Source organism: Ascaphus truei, chromosome 12 (genome assembly GCF_040206685.1).
Source record: "Ascaphus truei isolate aAscTru1 chromosome 12, aAscTru1.hap1, whole genome shotgun sequence".
In the NCBI taxonomy this organism is placed as follows: domain Eukaryota; kingdom Metazoa; phylum Chordata; class Amphibia; order Anura; family Ascaphidae; genus Ascaphus; species Ascaphus truei.
Genome location: NC_134494.1, coordinates 8,044,914 through 8,062,118, shown reverse-complemented (window position 1 = coordinate 8,062,118; position 17,205 = coordinate 8,044,914). Strand labels below are relative to the sequence as shown.

General features: G+C 54.7%; 1 protein-coding gene across 5 annotated transcripts in view; it reads left to right on the top strand.

Annotated features, from left to right (window-relative positions):
• The first annotated feature begins 386 nt into the window (after positions 1-386).
• The window catches only part of LOC142463884 (uncharacterized), a 43,576-nt gene continuing 26,757 nt past the window's right edge, over positions 387-17,205 (top strand). For 3 of the 5 annotated variants that reach the window (XM_075566702.1, XM_075566703.1, XM_075566705.1), the window contains exons 1-2: positions 387-551; positions 7,906-7,971. The gene's annotated coding sequence lies outside the window, so the exon portion shown is untranslated. Of the gene's footprint in view, positions 552-7,885; positions 7,972-8,379; positions 9,461-17,205 lie in introns of those variants that run through there. The other 2 variants (XR_012787522.1, XM_075566704.1) reach the window with 2 other exon arrangements.

The window sequence follows — 17,205 nt, the reverse complement described above, 5'->3', positions numbered from 1 at the left end:
AAGGATAAGAGGGGGGATGGATAAGAGGGGGGTGGGATAAGAGGGGGGTGGGATAAGAGGGGGGTGGGATAAGAGGGGGGTGGGATAAGAGGGGGGTGGGATAAGAGGGGGGTGGGATAAGAGGGGGATGGGATAAGAGTGATCACCTGATCTGCTCCCGGGATCACAGGCCTAGGTTAGGATCACACATGCGCAGAAGCCTGCTTGGTGCTGCCAATACCATGTCTAATCAGGACACGCCCCCGACCTGGCACATCACATCCCGCTGTCATAGCCAATAGGAGCTTGTTAGTCCTACACATGCTCACAAGCGCCATTATTACAACTTCTATTTGGGCTCTCCGCAAGCCGAATTACTTAGTATCTTACTTATCCAAGATGGCGGCTCTGGCTTCAGTAGCGCTAGTGAGCATGTGCAGTACTATGCAAACCTTCTATTGGCTGTGGACGTGCAATGGGATGCCCTGACTAGACATGGCATGAGTAGCGCCATGCAGGCTTCTGCGCATGCGTGAACCAAACCGAAGCTTGGGATCTCAGGAGTAGATCAGGTGATTTATCTCGTGTGTGTGTGTGTGTGTGTGTGTGTGTGTGGTGTGTGTGTGTGTGTGTGTGTGTGTGTGTGTGTGTGTGTGTGTGTGTGTGTGTGTGTGTGTGTGTGTGTGTGTGTGTGTCTCTCTCAGATGGGGGGGGGGAGCGGGGCACATGGAGGGGGGAGCGGGGCACATGGAGGGGGGGAGCGGGGCACATGGAGGGGGGGAGCGGGGCACATGGAGGGGGGAGCGGGGCACATGGAGGGGGGGAGCGGGGCACATGGAGGGGGGAGCGGGGCACATGGAGGGGGGGAGCGGGTCACATGGAGGGGGGGAGCGGGGCACATGGAGGGGGGAGCGGGGCACATGGAGGGGGGGAGCGGGGCACATGGAGGGGGGGAGCGGGGCACATGGAGGGGGGGAGCGGGGCACATGGAGGGGGGGAGCGGGGCACATGGAGGGGGGGAGCGGGGCACATGGGGGGGGAGCGGGGCACATGGGGGGGGGGAGCGGGCACAGGAGGGGGGAGCGGGGCACATGGAGGGGGGAGGGGGGAGCGGGCACATGGAGGGGGGAGCGGGGGCACATGGAGGGGGGAGGGGGGAGCGGGCACATGGAGGGGGAGCGGGGCACATGGAGGGGGGAGGGGGGAGCGGGGCACATGGAGGGGGGAGGGGGAGCGGGCACATGGAGGGGGGAGCGGGGCACATGGAGGGGGGAGGGGGGAGCGGGGCACATGGAGGGGGGGAGCGGGGCACATGGAGGGGGGGAGCGGGGCACATGGAGGGGGGGAGCGGGGCACATGGAGGGGGGGAGCGGGGCACATGGAGGGGGGGAGCGAGCACATGGAGGGGGGAGTGGGGCACATGGAGGGGGGAGGGGGGAGCGGGCACATGGAGGGGGGAGCGGGGCACATGGAGGGGGTGTCACGGGAGACCAGGCCCAATTCACATTTATATTTAAGGGATCAGTCACAAGGCAAAACAGCAGTAAAATAAATTGCGGTTATTCGGACAAGACCTCGGAAACACACAGAAATACAAGAAACAGAGAATATACACACTTACGGGGGTCTGGGGAAGAGATCTACCCTTTTCCTAGTTGCAAGGCGCCTGTTCAGGAAAGGCTTACCTTGATAGGACCTTGGGCTCCTGGACCGAAATCCAGCCTGCTGGCTAGGCCTCCCCATGCTTCCAGGTGTGAATAGCTCTTTCAACAGAAGCATCAGAAGGGAGAGGCCTGCCAGAGGCTGCTTGTCTTCAGACCTCCACCAGGAACAAGAGAGCGCGAGCTGCTTTTACAGCACGCTCTTATATAGGCTGAAATCCTATCTAAATCATTGAGGGGTGTAATAGCCAATTAAAGCAGGGATTGAAATTACGCATTCACTGATAGGAGGGCTAAATTCAAAACTTGCCAATAGAAACCTTGCTTATCAGTTCTGACATCCAGAGCCGTTTTATACCTGACTCCGCTGTGTCTACTTAGAACAAAGACATCTTAATCAACATCCTGCTCACCAAATGGTTTCCCCCCTCTGCCATTCCTCTCCTCTTTGAACTATGGAATCTATGCAAACTAGCCAGCATATTACCCATATGCCTGTGCTTTCTGTATAGAACCTTATAGTAAACATTAAAACACAATATAAAGTACACTTCCTCACAGAATATAATCTGGGGAACCTTATACTTATAAGGGAAATAAATTGGGGAGATTTGGCTTGGAAACCCTTTCTGAGCTGGGGCATTGAAATGCTAATTCACATGTAATTCACATGGTAATTCACACTGCCTTTTGTCACCAACCTGGGTTTAAATCACAGGACAAACAATACATTGCAGTTTTAAAACACAGAGAACCAACATTTGGACACAAGAGCTGACACTCTCAGCCCATACCATATGGTTTCAGGGCAGCCAGCCGGGTTCCCCCTTTATTAAGGAAGGCCGACACAGCCTATCGTCACAGGGGGGAGGGGGGAGCGGGCACATGGAGGGGGGAGCGGGGCACATGGAGGGGGGGAGCGAGCACATGGAGGGGGAGTGGGGCACATGAGGGGGAGGGGGAGCGGGCACATGGAGGGGGGAGCGGGGCACATGGAGGGGGGAGCGGGCACATGGAGGGGGAGCGGGCACATGGAGGGGGGAGGGGGGAGCGGGCACATGGAGGGGGGAGCGGGGCACATGGAGGGGGAGGGGGGAGCGGCACATGGAGGGGGGGAGCGGGCACATGGAGGGGGGAGCGGGGCACATGGAGGGGGGAGGGGGGAGCGGGGCACATGGAGGGGGGAGGGGGAGCGGGCACATGGAGGGGAGCGGGGCACATGGAGGGGGGGAGCGGGCACATGGAGGGGGGAGCGGGCACATGGAGGGGGGAGCGGGCACATGGAGGGGGGAGCGGGGCACATGGAGGGGGGAGGGGGGAGCGGGGCACATGGAGGGGGAGGGGGGAGCGGGGCACATGGAGGGGGGAGGGAAAGCGGGCACATGGAGGGGGGAGCGGGGCACATGGAGGGGGGAGCGGGGGCACATGGGGGGGAGCGAAGCACAGCGAGAGATGGAGGGAGCGAGGCTCAGCGAGAGGAGGAGGGAGCGAGGGGGGAGCGAGGCTCAGGGAGGGGGTGAGGGAGCGAGGCACGGTGAGGGAGCGAGGCACAGCAAGGGCGTGAGTTAGTGAGGGGATGAGTTAGCGAGGCACAGCGAGGGGGTGAGGGGAGCGAGGCACAGCAAGGGGTGAGGGAGCGAGGAGGGAGGGAGCCAGGCGGAGCGAGGCACAGCGAAGGGGGAAGGGAGCGAATGGGGGGGAGCGAGGCACAGCGAGTGGGGGAGGGAGAGGGCGCGAGGCACAGCGAGTGGGGGAGGGAGCGAGGCACAGCGAGTGGGGGAGGGAGCGAGGCACAGCGAGTGGGGGAGGGAGCGAGGCACAGCAAGGGCGGAGGGAGCGAGGAACAGCGAGGGTGGGGAGCGAGGCACAGCGAGCGGGGGAGAGAGTGGGGGTGGGAGCGAGGCACAGCGAGGGTGGGTGGGAGCGAGGCACAGCGAGGGTGGGTGGGGGGAGGGGGGGAGCGAGGCACAGCGAGGGGGAGGGAGCGAGGCACAGTGAGGGGGGGAGGGAGCGAGGCACAGCGAGGGGGGGAGGGAGCGAGGCACAGCGAGTGTGGGTGGGAGTGGGGGAGGGGGCGAGGCACAGTGAGGGTGGGTGGGAGCGAGGCACAGCGAGGTGGGAGCGAGGCACAGCAAGGGGGGAGCGAGGCGGGAGGGAGCGAGGCACAGCGAGGGGAGGGAGCGAGGCTCAGCGAGAGGAGGAGGGAGCGAGGGGGGAGCGAGGCTCAGGGTGGGGGTGAGGAGCGAGGCACAGCAAGGGCGTGAGTTAGCGAGGGGGTGAGGGAGCGAGGCACAGCAAGGGGGTGAGGGAGCGAGGAGGGAGGGAGGGAGCCAGGCGGAGCGAGGCACAGCGAAGGGGGAAGGGTGCGAATGGGGGGAGCGAGGCACAGCGAGTGGGGGAGGGAGAGGGAGCGAGGCACAGCGAGTGGGGGAGGGAGCGAGGCACAGCGAGTGGGGGAGGGAGCGAGGCACAGCGAGGGGGAGGGAGCGAGGCACAGCGAGGGTGGGGAGCGAGGCACAGTGAGTGGGGAGGGAGTGAGGCACAGCGAGTGGGGGAGAGAGCGAGGGTGGGAGCGAGGCACAGCGAGGTGGGTGGGAGCGAGGCACAGCGAGGGTGGGTGGGGGAGGGAGCGAGGCACAGCGAGGGGGGGAGGGAGCGAGGCACAGCGAGGGGGAGAGGGAGCGAGGCACAGCGAGTGGGAGTGGGGGAGGGGGTCGAGGCACAGTGAGGGTGGGTGGGAGCGCGGCACAGCGAGGGGGAGGGAGCGAGGCACAGCTAGGGGGAGGGAGTGAGGGGAGGGAGCGAGGCACAGCGAGGGGGGAGGCACGGCGAGGGAACGAGGCACTGCGAGGGCGAGGGAACGAGGCACGGCGAGGGAACGAGGCACGGCGAGGGGCGAGGGAATGAGGCACGGCGAGGGAACGAGGCACGCGAGGAACGAGGCACTGCGAGGGGCGAGGGAACGAGGCACGGCGAGGGAACGAGGCACGGCGAGGGGCGAGGGAACGAGCACGGCGAGGGGCGAGGGAACGAGGCACGGCGAGGGGCGAGGGAACGAGGCACGGCGAGGGGCGAGGGAACGAGGCACGGCGAGGGGCGAGGGAACGAGGCACGGCGAGGGGCGAGGGAGCGAGGCACGGCGAGGGGCGACGGAACGAGGCACGGCGAGGGAACGAGGCACGGCGAGGGCGAGGGAACGAGGCACGGCGAGGGAACGAGGCACGGCGAGGGGCGAGGGAACGAGGCACGGCGAGGGAACGAGGCACGGCGAGGGAACGAGGCACGGCGAGGGGCGAGGGAACGAGGCACGGCGAGGGAACGAGGCACGGCGAGGAACGAGGCACGGCGAGGGGCGAGGGAACGAGGCACGGCGAGGAACGAGGAGGGCGAGGGAACGAGGCGGGGGCGAGGAACGAGGCGGGGCGAGGGAACGAGGCGGGGCGAGGAACGAGGCGGGGCGAGGGGCGAGGGAACGAGGCACGGCGAGGGAACGGGGCGAGGGAACGAGGCACGGCGAGGGAACGGGGCGAGGGAACGAGGCACGGCGAGGGGCGAGGGAACGAGGCACGGCGAGTGGGGGGAGGGAGCGAGGCACAGGGAGTGGGGGGAGGGAGAGAGGCACAGCGAGGGGCAGGGGAGCGAGGCACAGCGAGTGGGGCGAGGGAGGGGGGAGGGGACGAGGCAGAGGGGGGGGGAGGGGACGAGGCACAGTGAGGTGGCAGGGAGCGAGGCAGAGCGAGGGGGGAGGGGGCGAGGCACAATGAGATGGCAGGGAGCGAGGGGGAAGGAGCGAGGCACAGCAAGGGGGAGGGAGCGAGGCACAGCGGATGGGAAGAGGGAGGCACAGCGGGGGGGAAGAGGGAGGCACAGCGGGGGGGAAGAGGGAGGCACAGCGGGGGGGAAGAGGGAGGCACAGCGGGGGGAGGGAGGCACAGCGGGGGGAGGGAGGCACAGCGGGGGGGAAGAGGGAGGCACAGCGGGGGGGAAGAGGGAGGCACAGCGGGGGGAGGGAGGCACAGCGGGGAGAGGGAGGCACAGCGGGGGTGGGAGGCACAACGGGGGGAGGGAGGCACAGCAAGAGGGGGGAGGCAGGCATAGCGAGGGGGAGGCACAGCGAGATGGGGAGAGGCAGGCACAGCGGGGGGAGCGAGGCACAGCGAAGGGGGGGGGAAGAGGCAGCACAGCAAAGGGGGGGGAGAGGCAGGCACAGCGAAGGGGGGGGAGATGCAGGCACAGCGAAGGGGGGAGAGGCAGGCACAGCGAAGGGGGGGAGAGGCAGGCACAGCGAAGGAAGGGAGGTAGAGGCAGGCACCAGCGAAGGAAGGGAGGTAGAGCAGGCACAGCGAAGGGGGGGAGAGGCAGGCACAGCGAAGGGGGGAGAGGCAGGCACAGCGAAGGGGGGGAGAGGCAGGCACAGCGAAGGGGGGGAGAGGCAGGCACAGCAAAGGGGGGAGAGGCAGGCACAGCGAAGGGGGGGAGAGGCAGGCACAGCGGGGGGAGAGGCAGGCACAGCGAAGGAAGGGAGAGGCAGGCACAGTGAAGGGGGGATGGAGGGGCAGGCACAGCGAGTGGGGGAGAGGCAGGCACAGCGGGGGGGGAGAGGCAGGCACAGTGGGGGGGGAGAGGCAGGCACAGCGGGGGAGAGGCAGGCACAGCGAAGGAAGGGAGAGGCAGGCACAGTGAAGGGGGGATGGAGGGGCAGGCACAGCGAGTGGGGGAGAGGCAGGCACAGCGGTGGGAGGAGAGGCAGGCACAGTGTGGGGGGAGAGGTAGGCACAGCGGGGGGAGAGCAGGCACAGCGGGGGGGAGAGGCAGGCACAGCGGGGGGGAGAGGCAGGCACAGCGGGGGAGAGGCAGGCACAGCGGGGGGGTGAGAGCAGGCACAGCGAGTGGGTGAGAGGCAGGCACAGCGAGTGGGGAGGGGGGAGAGGCAGGCACAGCGAGTGGGGAGGGGAGTGAGGCAGGCACAGCGAGTGGGGAGGGGGGAGAGGCAGGCACAGCGAGTGGGGAGGGGGGAGAGGCAGGCACAGCGAGTGGGAGGGGGAGAGGCAGGCACAGCGAGTGGGAGGGGGAGAGGCAGGCACAGCGAGTGGGAGGGGGAGAGGCAGGCACAGCGAATGGGGGGGGAGAACCAGGCACAGCGAGTGGGGGGGGGAGAGGCAGGCACAGCGAGTGGGGGGGGGGGGAGAGGCAGGCACAGCGAGTGGGGGGGGGGGAGAGGCAGGCACAGCGAGTGGGGGGAGGAGAGGCAGGCACAGCGAGTGGGGGGGGAGAGGCAGGCACAGCGAGTGGAGGGGGAGAGGCAGGCACAGCGAGTGGGGGGGAGAGGCAGGCACAGCGAGTGGGGGGGGAGAGGCAGGCACCGTGAGTGGGGCGGGAGAGGCAGGCACAGCGAGTGGGGAGGGGGGAGAGGGCAGGCACAGCGAGTGGGGGGGGAAGAGGCAGGCACAGCGAGTGGGGGGGGAGATGCAGGCACAGCGAGTGGGGGGGGGAGAGGCAGGCACAGCGAGTGGGGGGGAGGGGCAGGCACAGCGAGGGGGGGGAGGGGCAGGCACAGCGAGTGGGGGGGAGAGGCAGGCACAGCGAGTGGGGGGGGAGAGGCAGGCACAGCAAAGGGGGGGAGAGGCAGTCACAGCGAGGGGTGGGCGGAGAGGCAGTCACAGCGAGGGGTGGGGGGAGAGGCAGTCACAGCGAGGGGTGGGGGGAGAGGCAGTCACAGCGAGGGGTGGGGGGAGAGGCAGTCACAGCGAGGGGTGGGGGGAGAGGCAGTCACAGCGAGGGGTGGGCGGAGAGGCAGTCACAGCGAGGGGTGGGGGGAGAGGCAGTCACAGCGAGGGGTGGGGGGAGAGGCAGTCACAGCGAGGGGTGGGGGGAGAGGCAGTCACAGCGAGGGGTGGGGGGAGTGGCAGTCACAGCGAGGGGTGGGGGGAGAGGCAGGCACAGCGAGGGTGAGGGGAGAGGCAGGCACAGCGAGGGGTGGGGGGAGAGGCAGGCACGGCGATGGGGGGGCAGAGAGGCAGGCTCAGCGAAGGGGGGTGAGACACTGTGAGGGATGGGGGGAGAGGTACCAAAGTGGGGGGGGGGAGAGAGGCACAGGAAGACGGGCACATTGAAGGAGAGAAAAAAAATATTGAATGTAGATTAAATATTTTAAAAATTGTACTTTATTTTTCTTTTATATTCCCTATGCTAATTATTCTGCTCCATCATTTTTTCCCCTAATAATTCAATATACTACGATACAGTAAATCACTTCATTTTTCAGTGTTCTGGTGTGTTAACGGAGGAAGGGAGCAGCGTTGATTGAGAAGACCGTAGGGAGCGATTCATGGTATGTTTATCAATTTCAACTTTTACATCCTCATAACCTTTTATATAACACAGAAAAAATGCAAAGAAATCTGCAAAATGGTCAGTGTGGGGATCAAACCCACGACCTTGGCATTATTAACAGCACAACTGAGCTATCCAGGAAGCAATTGTATGTAGCACATGAGCCAGCGCAGGTACTGCTGGGAAAGTATCTTACTAATCACTTAGTGTATATTTAAAGGAACAAATAACGTTTCAGATCACGTTTCGTCAGATCACCTCTCAGTGTACACAAGCATAATAGACAGACATTTAAATAACAATGACATTCGCCCCCACCCACTTGGCGCCAAAACGCCATTAAGCCGACCCCGTTCCAGGTCTCTCTCACACAATTATGTCCCTCATTTTTTGTAATCTTTTATAGGCAAAGACCGGTTTGTCCTTGAAGAGGGAACCTACCACTGGATCTCCTTGTACGATTCTCCAATGCCTCAGGACAATATCCTTCACCTCCCCAGAAAGTGTATTAAATGTTGTCACCATTGGTAGTCTCTTGGCAGGGTCTGTTATTACAGACTTTGATAAGTGTCTCCCTTGTTAGCTGTTGTATCCTGTTTTTAGCTCCATCTAGTACTCTATTGGTATATCCCTTGGATTTGAATTTAGAAAGAACCTCCTTTTATCTAGTTTGGTATTTAGATGAATCGCTGATGATTATTTTACCAATTGAATACAGGGTAAGACCTCTTTCAGTATTGGGGATAAAAGCTTTTGGTTAGTAACAGACGGTTGCAATCTGTGGGTTTAGTTAATCTGTAACGAGTTTATAGCCCTCCATAGTTATACTCACATCCAGGTAATTTATTTATGTTTCACTACTAACCATTGTGAATGTGATGGTGTTGTGTACTGAATTTAAGTGTGTGACAAATGCTGTGAGTCTTTATCGCCAGTCCACACAATGAAGACATCGTCTATGTATCGATGCCATTGCATAATCTGTGATTGAAAGGGATTAATGTCGTAAATGAATTTCTCTTCAAATCTGCCATGAAAAGGTTAGCCTATGCAGGGGCAATGTTGTCCCCTATTGTTGTCCCGTGTGTTTGTTCATAGCAATTGCTGTTTTACCTTAAGACGTTTTTAATCAGACTGATTCCCACAAGTGTTATTAGAAAGATTATTAGATCCTGTGGAATATTACTGTTTAACAAAAGGTTTTTTAGGGGATTAAATCCCCTCATTGTGGGGTATGGCAGTATAGAGACTATATCCATAGTGACTAATGATACCCATTATCTGGCAAACACATTGTGTTAATTTTATTTATAAAATAAGAGATCTCTTTTATATAAGACTAGCTTTTTACACCCGGGGAATGTAATATTGAATACATCTCCCTTGTGTCCCCCTTCCCCCCCCCCCCCCATTGCCCTGCTGCTGGATGTAGTGCGGGTGAGATTTGTGTGTATGTGTGTGTGTGTCTCCCCATGCTGCCGGAACATGCCCCCCCCCCCACCCCTGCTGGCGGTACATCTCCCCGCGCTGCTTTGGCATGTCCCCTCTCTGCCGGCACATCTCCCCGCCCCTCCCCCCTTTGGTATATCTCCCCTCGCTGGTGGCAATATACTTGCAGTTTGAGGTACCGGTGCTCCGTGGTTCAGGGAAAAAAAATGTCTATTGTTATTTCAAGATGTATGAACTAATAGGAGGATCCAGGGCACTACGGGTTTGTAGAAAAGAAATTTATTCTAGGCACACACAGTGTGTGTGCCTAGAATAAATTTCTTTTCTACAAACCCGTAGTGCTCTGGATCCTCCTATCTTATTATATATTTGTGAAAGCACTGTATGCCTGTCTGCATCTTCCTGTGTCCCTAGGGGAAATCTCATTGGTCCCTTGGGCCGCCCGCCCCCACACCTCTCATTGGCCTGAGGCGGAGTGACGACACACACACACACACACACACACTCTGTTGCTTGGCCTCACTCTCCCCCGTCAGTTGGACCGCAGCTCACCTTCCACACACCGCCCCTCCTCACCCGGTGCCCCTCCTCTCCCGGTGCCCCTCACTCTCTCCCCCCTCCCCACCTCACCCAAATCCCCACGCTCCGCAACATCCCCAGCCGCACCATCACCCTCACCGTGCGCCGCTCCCGGAGAGGGGAAGCGCGGCCCTCCTGCTCAGCAGCAAACTCCAGGCTCCTCCCCCCTCGCTCACAACGAGGAAAAGCTCGGCGTGGCCCGGGCCTCCTGCACTCCCCCTCACGTGCGCCGGCTCCCGGAGAGGGGAAGCGCGGCCCTCCTGCTCAGCAGCAAACTCCAGGCTCCTCCCCCCTCGCTCACAACAAGGAACGGAGGGGAAGCGCGGCGCGGCCCGGGCCTCCTGCACTCCCCCTCACGTGCGCCGGCTCCCGGATGGAGGGGAAGCGCGGCGCGGGCCTCCTCACGTGCACCGGCTCCCAGACGGAGGGTAAGTGCGGCGCGGGCCTCCTGCCACTCTTGCCCCCCCCCCCCGCCAGCTTCCCGAACTCACCTCCTGCCCCAGCCAGATGCCACGGGGTCAAGGTAAGTCACCCACCATCTCCCACCCACGCACTGTCACCCAGTCACCCACACACCCACCCAGTCACCCACACACCCACCCAGTCACTTTCACCCACTCACTCAGTCACCCACCCACTCACTCAGTCACACACCCACCCACACACCCACCCAGTCACCCACACACCCACCCACACACCCACCCAGTCATTTTCACCCAGTCACCCACTTTCACCCACTCACTCAGTCACCCACTCACTCAGTCACCCACTCACTCAGTCACCCACTCACTCAGTCACACACTCACTCAGTCACACACTCACTTAGTCACCCACTCACTCAGTCACCCACTCACTCAGTCACCCACTCACTCAGTCACCCACTCACTCAGTCACCCACTCACTCAGTCACCCACTCACTCAGTCACCCACTCACTCAGTCACCCACTCACTCAGTCACCCACTCACTCAGTCACCCACTCACTCAGTCACCCACCCACTCAGTCACCCACCCACTCAGTCACCCACCCACCCACTCAGTCACCCACCCACCCACTCAGTCACCCACCCACCCACCCACTCAGTCACCCACCCACCCACTCAGTCACCCACCCACCCACTCAGTCACCCACCCACCCACTCAGTCACCCACCCACTCACTCAGTCACCCACCCACCCACTCACTCAGTCACCCACCCACCCACTCACTCAGTCACCCACCCACCCACTCAGTCACCCACCCACCCACTCAGTCACCCACTCAGTCACCCACCCACTCACTCAGTCACCCACCCACCCACTCAGTCACCCACCCACCCACTCAGTCACCCACTCAGTCACCCACCCACCCACTCAGTCACCCACCCACCCACTCAGTCACCCACCCACCCAGTCACCCACCCATTCAGTCAGTCACCCAGTCACCCACCCATTCAGTCACCCACCCATTCAGTCAGTCACCCAGTCACCCACCCATTCAGTCAGTCACCCAGTCACCCACCCATTCAGTCTGCCACCCAGTCACCCGGGGGAAGCCCAACCCTGTCGTCCGCCCCCCCAAAATTACATCCCGGGCAACGCCGGGTCTCTCAGCTAGTTTGTTTATAATATAATGTCCAATGTATTACTGCTATGAAACACTACAGTATGTACTGTACATGGATGGCGCTATATAAATAAACGTATAATATTAATTTGCTCTCGGCGTGGTCAGTGAAGTCTCCAAACTTTGAATAGTTAAAGCTGAAAGGTCAATTGAGCATTTGTTCAAAATAATAAACCATTTTTCACAATGTTGGGGGTTTTCTTTGCAAAGTGTAGGATGAAGATAACTCGCAGTCCCCTCGGTATATACTTATCCCTTAGGTATTCAAGGAGTGTTGTTTAGTGGAAGGTTAAATTCAGTTCTTTCCTCCAAATAGCCTTTAATTTACGTAAATTACACGCATTGCTGTCCCCATGTTAAAATAAGGTACTTGCAGTGTTTGTTCTCAACAGGTGGCCCAGATCCCAGTGTGAGAATATGTGAAGAGTTCAGCTTATTTGTCTATTATAGATGCAATGCTATTCTGAGTCTTCTACACACCTGGAATGGGGTCTGTTTAATGGCGTTTTATGCGCCAAGTGTGTGGGGGTGAGTATCATTGTTACCTTGTAAATATCTGTCCATTATACATGTGTACACTGAGGGGTGATCTGACACACCTACTATGAGCTAACCAGCCACCTCCCATACACCTATTCGTACCTTTTCTTTTAATTCAAAGTTTGATTCCCAGATTCTCTAATCCTTCTAAAGGTGCGTAAATTGATCTTAAGGTTTTACAGAAATAGCACATATTTTATATCAACAAGATAACGAATTTCTTAAAAATGTGTTGGAATGTTTGCAAAAACATCACAACTGTCTCGGACATTTATATGGAAAAGTTTATTTTCAATTTAATTTACACATAAGAAAAATATGCATTTCTGATGCCTCAAAACAACTGTTGTTAAATGTAACACTGTATTTTTTTATTCTTTCCCCTAATAAAAGTAAAAACGAAAATATTTGTTAATTTTCAATTTTTTATTAACAAAACATTAGTGCTGGTTATTTTCAGGAATATTCAAAAGCAATGTGTTTTTTTCTAAGTTTGGTATTAAAAAAAATACCCATCTCTAGCAAGATACAGTAGTGGGAATTTGGTGCTCACAATTTGCAATACATAAGGTGTATTTTGCAGTTTAACCCCTTCAGGGGGTTACTGTGTAATGTATCCTTGTTCTCACATTGGATTAGCAGGATGACTGTTAGATAAATATCTATAAATGAAAGAAAACGCTCCGTACAGGGATTGGACCCATGTTATTAGCGCCATTTTCTAAGCAACTGAGCTAAGCAGCCAGGCTCAGGATCATGTTTACACAAACTAAAAGTGGGGCTGTAAGAACCCTCTATTATGTGACATTGTGATTACAGTGTAAATGGGAACAATATTACACTAGTAATGTATTTGAGAAGCAGTGAGTGAGAAGCAAATAAAAGGACCGTGACAAAGGATTCTGCACTGTGATTCCTGCTGGGGATCAGAGAGAATCCACTGCGGTTTTCAATCTTCTTTCCCAGGCACCAAAAATGAAGAAAGGGAAAAAGAGACACGCACAGTGCAAATCAATTAGGTTTTTATAAAGAAAAAGGAGAACACCACTCACCCTCTCACTGTTCTTTAAACAGTGTTGTATATTAAAGATCAAGGAGGTCTGCGGGGTTACATCTGTTCTTCCGGGATACAATGTTCAGGCTCTCCTACACCTGAGGAAGCACGCGTGTGAAACTGGTAGAGTTAGGCCACGCTTATAGTCCTGGCGACATGACGTCACCCGTCACCATTGTAGCATCGTTGTTTTGCCTGTAGTGTTGGAGGCAAGAGACGGCGACCGGGGGGGCGTAACTGTGATTGGTTCGTCCTCATTGGCTGAACCGCTCACGTGTCCGCTGACATCACGTGGCGGTCGCCGAAAAATAAATTTTCATTGACTTCCAGCTATCGCGACCAAGCCACCGTGTGGTTGCGCCTACTATAGGTGCACGAGATGGATTAAGTAAACTTGTTTTGACGTCGTGTCGCTAGGACTGTAAGCACGGCCTTAGAGCTGCTGCACGGAATCGCAGAGTTCTGCCCTGTTAAACAGCTGATCGAGGAGAGAAATGGGACAGGCTGAGGAATAACGTGAGAATCCAAGGCTGATGCGAGTGGAGCTGCAGTCAGTGTCGCTTTTGAGAGATCAGATGGGAGCCTGAACAGATGTAACCTCGCAAACCTCCTGGAGATCTTTTGTATACAACAAATAAAGATATACATACATTAAAGCTGTAGACCAAGCAATATCCTACTTGTGTTTTTTTTTTTTTTTAATCGGTTCTGTACTATGAGAAAATACTTGTAGCATTTTTTTTTATTATTTAAAAATAACTCTGAATTACCTTCTTTTTTTTTTTTTAAACGTGAAGTTTTTATTAGATTATACAGAATCGTACAGAAATACAATTTGAATAAGGGGAACATTATTGGGGGGAGGGGGTATCGGGGGGACGGGTACAAAATTAAAAAGGGGATGGGGGAATACGGAAGAGGACAGCCTTTTGGTGAAGAAGCAATAACATAGTACACTTCCATATAACAACACTTACTACATTTCGTACTGGAAAGAAAAGTCTGGGGCAGCCTTTTTCTTAGGGTATCTCTAGATAAACCGCGGTGACAATGAGGTCTATAGGATTCTTAAGTTAAGACAAAATATAACTTCTTAAACTCGTGCCGAGGGCAAGAGCCAGAATTATCAGCTGAATTTGAAATTGAAAAAGGGAGGGATTTGTAGCATTACAGGCTGAGGGAATTTTGGGACACATTTCGGTTTTCTATAAACAGTATCCAGTGTAGCCATACCTTCTGAAATGTATCATATGTATCATTCATAAAGCTTGTAAGCTTTTCCATTGTACACACAAACCATACCTTGTTTCTAATTTTGGGGATTGTTGGGAGTTTGTCCTGTTTCCAGAGACCTGCCAGGGCACACCTTGCTGCGGTGATAATGTGGGTTATTGGCTTATTTTCCACCCTGGTGTGGCCCTGAAGTGATTTGTTTAATAAAAACAGCCATGGGTCTGGAGGGATATCCCTGCCCAAAATCTGGCTAATCCAGGATCTCACTTGCGTCCATAGAGCTTGTACATAGGGACATAACCACCACATATGCATGAAAGTAGCCACCTTGCCACAACCCTTAGGACATATAGGGGAGTAGCCTGGTACATATTTAGCAATAATTTCTGGTGTATTGTACCATCGTGTCATTACTTTATATGCATTTTCCCGAATGGTTGAACAGATTGAGCTCTTGGCTACCACTTTGAAAATGTCCTCCCATTCCTCATCCTCCAATTCCTCGCCTAAATCAGCTTCCCATTTCTCCACAAATTTAAGTTTAATTAAAGTATGGCAAATTGGCCGTATAGTGTCGATACCAACCTCTCTTGTGGGTCGGCTTCCAGACAGTCTCTCAAACCGCACTAAAAAATATGGGAGTGAACCCAAAATAACTGATGCTGCCAAAGTCAAGTATATTAAGTGTAAAGAAAAAAACTCAATCCACTAGAAGTATGTGGCAATTCACCATTAGGACACAATGAAATCTTCAGATTATAAATTTTTGACTCACCCAGGGCGGGGGGCCCGTTGTGCCGATAGTGGCCGGGTGCAGGAAATGAAGTGTCCAGGGACACCTCACTCTTGAACCTCCTGAGGCCACTTTTATCACAACATTTAGTCAACAGTCCAGACAGATTAGTAATATCATTCATAAGCATTGGCACACCCTGCTGCTGGATAGAGATATACGCCCAATTGTTGAAAGTGGACCAAGATTCACATATCGCAAAGCCAAAACATTGGCATTCCATCTGTCACCCAGTATGTATAATAGTAGGTCTGGTTTCTCAAATGTTAAAGGTATTCCAAATGTTTTTTTTAAATGTGGTAAATGTGCCATGTGCCAGCACGCGTCTCCAACGAATAGTATTGTGTTTAACAATAATTCAAGTAAATACAAAATTAAGACCTTTCTAAATTGTAACACCAGTTATGTTATATACGTTCTTAATTGCAAGTGCGGATCAAAATATGTAGGTCGCACAATAAGACCATTAAAAACCAGGATGGCAGAGCACGTGCGCCTTATCAGGAAGGGTGATTTACTTCATCCAGTATCAAAACATTTCACACAATGCCTTAAAGGCGGTATTGGAAACTTCGCCTTTTCTGCCATTGAACACGTGCCCTGTCACCCCAGGGGTGGCAACAGAGAGAATGCATTAAACAAAAGGGAGATGTATTGGATATACACTCTCAATACCCTCCATCCACACGGTATAAACACCGATTGGGAATTAAAACATTTTCTTTGACCCAGAAAATGGGGGGTAGAGAGAGTGTATGTCCATGCACTCCATTCAAAATGTTGCATAATACTGCCACTCATCTTTGCATCTCCCTATAAGTAGTCAGTATGCAGAGTGATATTTAAATTGTATTGAAGAAGTATATATATATATTCTATATTTAATTGCATCTAGTACCTTGTGATCCTACACATGTGTACCATATGGCTAGTATATACTGTATATACACATATGGATCGAGTTATGCAGTGACTTTAATCCTGAAAATTATTTTTCAGAACACTTATTGTTTAAAATATACTTAGCTTCCACTTGTATTTAAATAAATAATTACAAGTTAAACCACTGCAGATATAATTTTTACCATATATGAATTTTTTCTTCACTTCCATATATATGTCTCCTTAAATTTGTTAATACATGCTTCACACCACATTGTATAACATTGTGTTTTTCTTTTAAATATGTTTGTTGTTATATGTTACTATGTATTTTGTGTTATCAAACTGTATCACACAGACTCAATGAGAGGGTTGTTCCCAATTATGGCTTACCATTAACTTTATTGGATTCAATGGATCTCTGATTAAGACCAACCAATCATATTGGTTTGACACCTACTTAAGGAGTCTGTGTGATAAGGGTAGTATACTCTTTGATAAAGTTCTGGAGAAGGACGAAACGCGTCAGAGTGCCCCTTCTGTGATGTACAGCATGTAATATTAAAGCTGATTTTAATTTCACTTGTTCCTGGGCTGGACTTCTTTTGCTGTGACCGCCTTCACCCCTTCTATACCAGTCTCTCAAACCGGGATACAGGACTGGTGGGGTTAACTTTGGCAAAAAAAGCTTTTAATTAGAGGTAGCGAAAAATTTCTCCTGACGGGATCCCTTTTTTATTAACCAGTTCATCAAAATTCGTCACTTTGAGATCGTGGCTAATATCAAAAAGTCTACAAATGTTTGCTTGCCGCCATAACTTAAACGATTGTCTTGGTAGTCCCGGGATAAAATCTCTGTTTCCAAAAAAAGGAGTCATTAGGGAGTCCGGGTTACTAAGCTTATATTTAAATTTAAGTCTATCCCACAGCTTGAGGGAGTGTGTGATCGATGGCAAGACCGGGTGCTCCAAGAGACCTTTCCGGTTAGGTAACCATAAAATATTTTCTATTGGAGTAGGGTGTACCATATGTGACTCTAAGGCGACCCATCTCCTAAGGGACTGATCCGCGTGCCACGCTACCCACTGGCTTGCTTGGG